This window comes from Thamnophis elegans, chromosome Z (genome assembly GCF_009769535.1).
Source record: "Thamnophis elegans isolate rThaEle1 chromosome Z, rThaEle1.pri, whole genome shotgun sequence".
Lineage (NCBI taxonomy): Eukaryota > Metazoa > Chordata > Lepidosauria > Squamata > Colubridae > Thamnophis > Thamnophis elegans.
The window spans coordinates 110,493,265-110,502,842 of NC_045558.1; the positions used below are offsets into that span (position 1 = coordinate 110,493,265).

The window sequence follows — 9,578 nt, forward strand, 5'->3', positions numbered from 1 at the left end:
TTGAATGATGATTCAGTCTCTAAAGCATTTTTTTTCCAGGTTTTAGTTTTAGGTAGCAAATCAGTTTTCATGAAATTATTAGAAAAGAAACATGGTGATTGTTCGCTAGGACTTCATTTATCAACAAATTTCAAAGAATATATCTCTACAATATTTGTAATAAAATTATAATTTCTCAAAAATACATAGAAATTGCAATTCTTCAATGTGCAAATATATTCATTTAAATGAATTTATACGGATTATCGGTAGTATTATTAACACAGCAATAAAAACTGAAAAATAGAAAGAAATGCATGAGAAATATATCTTTTAAAAAATATAGCATGTGGAAATAACAACAACAACAACAACAACCCCTCCAAGGAACTTTATCTTTTCATAGTGGAGGGGCTTGCACGCTCTAATGATCCTAAGGGATATGCTGAACAGGTACAACCATATCAGACAGGTCTTAGGTGAAAGACAAAATTTGTTCCACAACCCATACAAATATGGTGAATATGAAAAAAATGAAATTTACGCCGGCTGAACCGTTGCCCAGATTAACAAGGGTTCCGTTGGATACTATGGCTCCTGGGCATTCTGCGCAAAATGAGCTACAGGGCTCAGTTCCCTCTGCTAGGCAACCAGGGCATAGAACTGACAAGCTACAGGAAGGAAAAGTGAAAAAGTGAAAAATCTGGACTAGGGAAGAAAACATCAGTCTGAGCCAGCAAAATGTGGATTTCAAAAACGAATGTATCAGATTTGGAAGGTGAACCACATGGATTGTGATATGAGTGAACAAACGCTAATGGACCAATGACATGTAATTCTAAGCCACAAATTTTTCACTACAGCAGAATTAATAGGAATTGAAGAGAAAGCAACTAATGGTTTGAGTATACCAACAAAGAAGAGTAACGTCAAGAATGATTTGCAGACTCAAAAGCAAACTGAGGAAGAAAGGGAGGAAGAGGATATTGAAATGAATGAAGATAAAGAACAAGGAAGCATTGAAGAACAAACACCAACAGATATTGCTCAATTAGCTTTGAAAATAAAGCATCAAATGGAAGATGTTGAAAGAACACGTTTGCCAAAGCTGAAACAAGTGAACCAGAAAGAATTGAGAAAGTTACTAAAAAAGGTCAATGAGGCTGTGCAAACCATTCAACTACCACATTAGCTGAAACAAACCAGCTGATGTATGCAGCAGCCTTCATAACCACCAGAGAATTGGGTTTCCAAAGAGGCAAGAAGATGAAGCCTAAATGGAAAATTCAGTTAAAGATTAAAAAAATTTGTGGAGACTTGAACAACTTGAAGAACCCAAGGCCAGGTCAGCTAAAGAACAAGCAGTTCAAAAGCAGCCTGGAAGCAAGATACGATTTGGAGAATAAAGAGATTGTGATAGTAATTGAAGAGCTGAAGCAGAGGGTTGTTGCCGTTGCTGAAAAGATTAAAAGATATGAAAACCAAGTAACTCAATTCAAGGAAAACTCACAGTTCAGAGCAAATCAGCACCAGTTTTATAAGAGCTTAGAAAGTGGAGATGGAGTAACAACAAATGAAAAGCCTGATAAAGAGAAAGCTCTGAAATTCTGGAAGAATTTCTGGGAAAACAACAAGAAGCACAACACAAATGCAAAATGGACCAAACAGATTGAGGATTATATTAAAGTGCATAAAATGGAAGCTGTGAAAATAATAAAGAAATGGTGCAAAGACAATCAAGAAAAGTGAAGAACTGGAGTGCACCTGGATCAGATGAATTACATGGCTTCTGGTTAAAGGCACTTACAAGTGTGCACAAAAGATTGGCAACCCAAATGAACCAGATCTTTAAAACACCTGAAAATGATAAATGGATGACAATTGAAAGGACATTTTTGATCCAAAAAGATAAAGAAAAAGGAAAGGATTTTGGAAACTATAGGCCAATCACCTGATTGCAAACAACTTACAAGCTCCTTACTGGTATCATTGCAAACCTAAGTTATGGATACTTGGAAAGAAATAACTTGCTTCCCATAGAACAGAAAGGATGCTTCAAAAATTCAAGAGGAACAAAAACTAACTGCTGATTGACAAGCTAATCCTAAAAAATTCAAAGAAAAGATGAACAAACCTGTTCATGGCTTGGATAGACTATAAGAAAGCATTTGATTCAGTTCCCCATAGCTGGATCAAGAAATGTTTGAAAATCTTTGGCATCAGCAGCAACATACAAATGGAGGAACCATCATAAAAACCATAAATACATAGGCTATACCTGTGATTCGATACTCTGCAGGAATAATTGACTGGACTCAGATGGAGTTGGACAATTTGGACAGAAAAACAAGGAAGCTGATGACAATGAATCATGCTTTGCACCCTAAAAGTGATGTTGACCGATTATATCTATCAAAGAGCAGAGGGTGGTTGAGGACTCCTACAAGTAAAACAGACTGTGGAAGAAGAAAAACACAGCCTGAATGATTACATCCAGAAAAGTGAAGAACCAATGATTAAGGAAGTAAATAAAGGAGGCCTTTTAAAGTCAACTAAGTCAAAAGCTGAATATAAGAAAGAAGTAATTGAGAAGCTAGCTGAAAATTAGAAAAACAAAGCTATGCATAGCCAACACTTGAAAAGTATTGAAGGCAAAGCTGACCAAAAACTAACTTGAAACTGTTTAAGATCAGGAGCACTGAAAAAAGAAACAGAAGACTTTATTTTGGCAGCTCAAGAACAAGCCTTAGCCACAAACTGGACGAAAGCAAAAATTCAACATATTATCACCAACAGCAAATATTGCCTCTGTAATGAGAAAGACGAGACAGTCGACCACTTGAACAGTGGGTGCAGCAAAATTTCACAAACTGACTATCTACAATGCCATAACCACGTTGCTAAGACCATTCACTGGAAATTGTGCCCAATGTTTGGATTTGAGTACAGCAAAAATCACTGGGAACATCAGGTTCAGAAGGTTTTAGAGAATGAGAAAGTCCAAATCTTGTGGGACTTCAGAATTCAGCCTGCAGGCACTTGGCCCACAACACACCTGACATAACAACAGTTGAAAAGAAAAAAGTATGATTCATTGACATTGCAGTATCTGGAGATGCACAAATTGAAGATAAACAGCAAGAAAAAATCACAAAGTACTGGGACTTGGAAATTGAAGTTGAGCAACTGTGGAAAAAGAAATCGAGTGTTGTCCCAATTTTAATTGGAGCCCTTGGAGCAATACCTAAAGGACTATCTCGCTATTTGGAAATTTTAAATTTATCAGACTTGAACATTCTGATTCTACAAAAAACCACCCTACTTGGAACAGCTTATATTCTCCAACACTACCTTAACAGTTCCTAGGTCCTTGGTTAAAACTCGAGCTGTTAAGCTATCAACCAGCCCCAAAGGCTGTGAATCTCACCAAAGATTAACCACATAATAATAATAAAAAAATAAAAATTTAAAAGTGAGCTTCCTATCCAGAATGTATTCTTTCCAAATTCTGATAATAAATGATATGTTCCACCTTCCAAGATAAATGTCCTGATTCTATCATGGTGTAGAATATATTCACACATTTATTAGTTTTAATCGTGTAACTCAATTCTTATATAACTAAATCAAAATGTGTTTGGAAATAAATATTTTGGAGTGAATAATAAATTTAAATTTCATGCTATGCTGCAGAGACGTAAAGAGAGAAATAAAAGGAGAGGAAAGAAACCACAAACTTAAATATCTTATTGTTTATTTTTTTAAAAACCCTGTTCCGATGGAGCTTAGAGCAAGACACATAGTGTGGGAATTTGGGAGAAGGAGCATTTTGGCATTAACTGTAATGTTTCATGGTTAAAATCTGGGCCTGTGCTTTCTGAACAGTTTTTCTGCAACAGATAAGATCTTTTTTGTTTTTTAGGCTATATATGATGGGGTTTAACATAGAAGTTAAAACACTATACTAAATAGACATAATATTATCCAGATCAATGAGGATTTTGGACTTGGCTTCATGTAACAAATCAAACCTGTAAAATAATATAAGCACAGCACAATGAGATGGGAACTGCATGTAGAGAAAGCTTTTTGCCTGCCTTCTGCTGAATTAATTTTCAGGATGGTAGAAATAATATAAATGTAAGAGAAAGAGTGATAAAAAGGAGATAAGACTGACTACCAAAACTGATATAAGAAGAATGATGTAATTCATAAGAGTATCTGTGCAAGACAAGGTCAAGAAAGAATGAATCTCACAAGAATAGTGTTGTATTATATTGTTGCTGCAAAAATGGAGATTTAGCAAAGGTAGTACATTCACTATAGAAAAAAATAATCTCAGGAGCAAAGCTATACCCACCATTTTATTGCATATCTCTTTGGTCAAGTATCTGCTATAAGGCAAGGGGTCACATATAGCCACATATCGGTTGTAACCCATTGCTGAGAGAATAAATATTTCCATACAAGCTATTTGCAAAAGAAAGAAGATGTGTGCAATATATCCTTCCCGGGATATGTTTTTCTGCTTTGTTATGAAGTTTGCCAACATCTTTTGAACAGTGACTGAGATAAAGCAGATGTCAACAAAAGCTAAATATCTAAGAAAGAGGAACAAGGGTCTCTGAAGGTGATGTTCAGAACTGATCACTAATATAACAGCAATATTGCCTAGGATGGTCACCAATAAAATGATCATGAACACAAAGAGGAGAAAATCCTGTATCCGTGGATTATTGGAGAGTCCCAGAAGGATAAAGTCTGTTATTCCAGTTTGATTTTCCAGTCCAGAGGATTCAGAAAACATAGAATCTGTCAAAAATATCAAACATAGTTAACTATGTAGTAAACCAAGATAAAGACAGACTTCACTTAGAGATACATATTAATTTAAGGATTAAAATTTCTCTTTATCTATATTGAAAATTGTATTATAATGTATGACACTGTGTGTTCCATTTTTCATATGTTTCACCCAATGTAATTCTTCCTATATTGCCTTTCTCATTTTAACAATGCATTTTGTTGATTGCTATGTTTCAATTCAATGATTAATAGTTTGCTGGGAATACTATTTGTATCCTCATCTATGCATTTGTTAAGTGAGTTAAATGTATATATCATGTCTAGAGAAACTTTTCTTAAGGAAAATATTGAAATATATTATCCTATATATTAATTTCCTCAGAATGTCAGAATGGAAAGATTTAAGAAAGTTCAAGCACAGGGAATTAAAATTTGGGCAATCCTTTCTGTTTAATTTGGCTCTACTTCTCTTCTATTTTTCTATTTCCTGTTTTTTAGTTCTATGTTTAATTAGTTTTATTATTTTTGAAATGTTGGGATTTTAAAGATGATTTTATGTATTTTTGTGAGCCAGCTAGTGAAATATGAATGGCTGTTATGTACTTTACTTCTACAATCTTGAATTAAGAATGGTTACTTTCCATAATCCAATGTGACTTTATAGACACAATAGTTGTTCATTTTTTTTTTCCTTTTGGTGATAGTAAAGAATGGATTTATTACTTTCTTTTTCAAGAATATTTTGTTATTACATTCACTTCCAAGTTCTTGGGTTTTGTTCCCCTCTCTCTAAATGCTAATATGATGTGGTATGTGATTCTGAGACTAGCAAGATTAGATAGTGGCATAAACTATAATAAAATGAAGAATTAAAAATTTCAAATACCTTTCAAAATTTCAATTTTTTTTCGAAACCTGAATGATGACTTCATAAAAGAAATTTTGATAGGATTAAAATGTTTTCAGCAGACTACCAATGTTGACTCCTATTTCTTATTTTTCTCTGTATGTACCTGATATCAACTTCAACAAAAGGAAGAAGGAGAAGGAAGAAGATTAGATTTTATTGAACCATTATTTGAAGAAAGGCTTTCAATCAGTTTCATCCAGAGTTAGTATTTAGCCGGTCCTCTCTGGTTTGGGTGAACCAGTAGCAGCGACTATGGGAGGCTCTGGCCATCCAGTCCGATGTAATGCATGACCTTCTCCATGTGTTCACGTTTGCAAACTGGTAGGGAAGGGAAGTAAATCCCACCACTGGTTTCATCATTATTCTTATCACTAATTCTGAAAAAAAAAAACCTTTGTGAAAAGATAGCAAAACAGACAAACAAAACTACTTTGTCCATGAGATTACGTACTTTCTTATAAAAAAATAAGAAGTTTTAAATGAGCACTTACCTTGAAGGAAAGAGTTGTCTTCTGGATTACTAATGCTTTGCATTAGTCTTTTCAATTTTCATGCTAAGAGTATCTGATTCCACTTTGGTACAAGATAGTAATAGAGCTGATCCTTCATTTCATCTGGAATTTCATGGATGCAATTAATACTATCTGGGAGTACATATTCCCCAACCAAGTATACATATTGTTAAATAAGTAAAAATGATATTTTGCTTCCCCCCTTTTCTCTACCATAATAACATCTACAGTATCTAATTTGTTTTTCATATTGTGAGACAAGACAACCCCATGTAAAGATGAACTTTAATAACATGGGCAAAAATACATGGGCAAAAATAACATAATGTATTGGCAAATATGGCAAATCAAAAGAGCTTTTCTTCTGCTCATTGTAAAGGCAATAATTATTAATACACAAAAAAACCCTACTTGAATGCAACATTGGCCCCTTCAACTAAGAAACATACATGAGCACTGCCCCTAAGAATCAGACATGTTGATAAATAACCTTTATTTTTCTTGTATGAATGCAGCATGTAAGACCTCTCCTATTCAATCAGAGATCTGATCTTAGGAGGCAATTTGAAAAATGGAGACGTGTAAATATATGAAATGTTTAAACCTTGCACCATTGAAACTTTAGATTGAGTGATGGTTATTTATTTTATTGATTGATATTTAAACTATTGAAAGCTTGTTCATTTGAATTAGTTCAATCCTGGAAATATTTTTTTTTCTTTTACAATTTTCAAATCAAATGCTCGTGTTATGGTTTTTGACCAACTTTTACAGTAAAAAAATAAAAGAAATAGTTTGATACAACAATTTAGTTTTTGCAAAGTTATATAAATTTATTTTTGATATTTATTGACTGTCCTCCTTATAAGGTAATCCTTAGCATTAAAACAAGAATAAATTAGAATCAAGATTAAAATCAAGGACATGTGTGGAAGATGGGGTGGAATAGGGTGAGGTGGGACCTGTTGTTACCTGATCAACTACTTCCACTGTATTGTTCCCCCAAGCCAACTTGCAGAGTCAAGGACTTTAGGCACCTACAAAATGGGGAGAGGATTGGGGCCAACCTCACATCTGGGGGAAAGATGTTTCAGAGGACAGGAACAACAATGTTCCTCCTGGACCCCATTAGCTGAAATAATCAGAATAACAGGCTCTTCTTGGCCATCATGGGTGAGACAGGCTAATTCCAGCCAGCTGAGACTGTCCCTCAAGCAACCTGGATCCATGCTGTGAAGAGCTTTAAAGGTGATCTCCAACACCTTGCATTGCACCCAGAAGCAATCTGGCAACCAATGCCGCCCATAGAGCAATGGTGTTATGGGGACATTCTTTTGGGACCACAAAACTGTCTTTGCACTAGCTATAGCCTCCAAATGATTTTCAATGGTAGACCCACGTAGAGAGCATAGAAATAGTCCATCTCTGAGATGACTAGGCACTGAATGATGAGTGCAGGGGATCCTAATCCAGGAGAGGCCACAACTGGTGCACAACACAAAGTTATGTAAAGGGTTTCCTAGTCATGCTGTCACCTGTCCCTTGAGCAGGAGTCACAAGTTTAGGAAGCCCTCCAAGTTGTGGATTGGCTCTGTCTGGGGCAATGCCATCAGAATGCCACCCCATCCAGAGTCAAAGACCACAAACTCCAAAATATTATTGCATATAACATGTTTAGCAATCTGATATATGAGTGTAATGTTAGTATCCCTTAAAAATAATAAGAATAAAATTTATCAATGTGAACCTCAAGTTTAGAGATGATTGGAAAGATCACATCATGTCTTGGGATATTATAAAAAGGATATCTTATAAAGATCTAACTTTTTGAATCCAAAAGTACAAAACCTTCGCAAATAAAAGTCCCATGAAATTTTCTCACTAGAGGTGGGTTGCTGATAGTTCAGGATGGATAGGTTGAACTAATTGTAGCAGCAGCAGGAGGCTCCACCCGCTTCTGCCCATGCATGGAGGGGTTCTGAATGTGAGCAAGCATGCCCGAAACAGTAGTAAAGAAATTGGCAACCCACCTCTGCTTCTTACCAGTAGAACAGATGGGCGGGGAACAAAGCAGGCTCTGACAATGAACCATTTATATTAATTTCGGTTTAGATTGCATAGATGCCCTGCAATAGAAGGCTTACGTTTGGCAAGACAACTGGTGATATCATTTTGACAACCATTGTTCTCTAATTATTGATTATTGACAGTCCCTTCTCTAATGTTCAGGGTATAGAAAACTGATGTAATTGCCGATAGGATATTTACTAAAAAAAATTACTGTGTTTTGCATTTATGCAAGCACCGTCAAATATTCAGTGGAATTCACTTACTATCTGATTATCGCCAAAAGATACATACCAGGACACATACTTTTTGTTACACAAGTATTATATAGAAAGTGTGATTGTACATGTTATGGATCAATTTCATTTAATTGCTTAAAAGTAATCATTAATTTATTTATTCATTAGAGATGTACACAATGTACATCTATTATTTCTTAATGATTATTGGTCTGGATATAATGCCTCATTTCTAACCATGATTCATCCACCAAAAATGTGTGCAGTTTAATGTTTTAGGATACAATAAAAAACAATTTTATTACATTTTTAGAATTGGAAAATTGTGTAGTAGTCTTGTATTTATCAAAAAATGACAAAGAATATACCTTTAAAATATATTTAATAAAATTAAAGTAACCTATAAAGCACATAAAACTACTAACATGACTGCTATCCATGTGAATCAAATTATATGGAATTGAATTAAAACTGCTGAAAAACAGCTGCATGATGAATATACATAATATAATTGCTAAGAATGTTTTCAGTGACAACCATGGGGATATACAAAATGGATGGGTTTTCTAAACAGCATGTTGTCAGACCTTGAAGCCATCTTTTACTTATCCTAAATTCTAATATGAAGTAATAGATCCCAATTTTCCAGATAAATGTACTAATCATACCATGGTGTAGAATGTATTGGAACTTTTAACCTTGTAGCTTAATTCTTATACAATTACATAAGATGACTTTAGAAATGCATATTATTTTGGAAAATACATTTACATTACATGCTTCAAAGTTACAGATAATAAGAGACAAAGAGGCATACTGTAAGTAGAAACAAATATCAAGGAATACTTCCATCCCAACACAGCTCAGAAGGATACTAGAGTAAGAATACCTTGCTTACTTTGAATTCTTTCCCACAATTATAGAAGACTCAATGATGTTGTTATCCCCTCATATCAGAGCATAATTTCACTGTTACAGTTGAAGATTTGGTAGAAATAGCATCTCACATCCTTACTGTATCATTAATTATTTTTATCTCATTGGTGATATTGTGAAGATTTTAAA

The 9,578-nt window shown here is 34.5% G+C and overlaps 1 pseudogene; it reads right to left on the bottom strand.

Moving 5' to 3' along the window:
- Window positions 1-3,814: 3,814 nt before the first annotated feature.
- On the bottom strand, window positions 3,815-4,420 carry LOC116521403 (annotated as a pseudogene).
- Window positions 4,421-9,578: the final 5,158 nt, after the last annotated feature.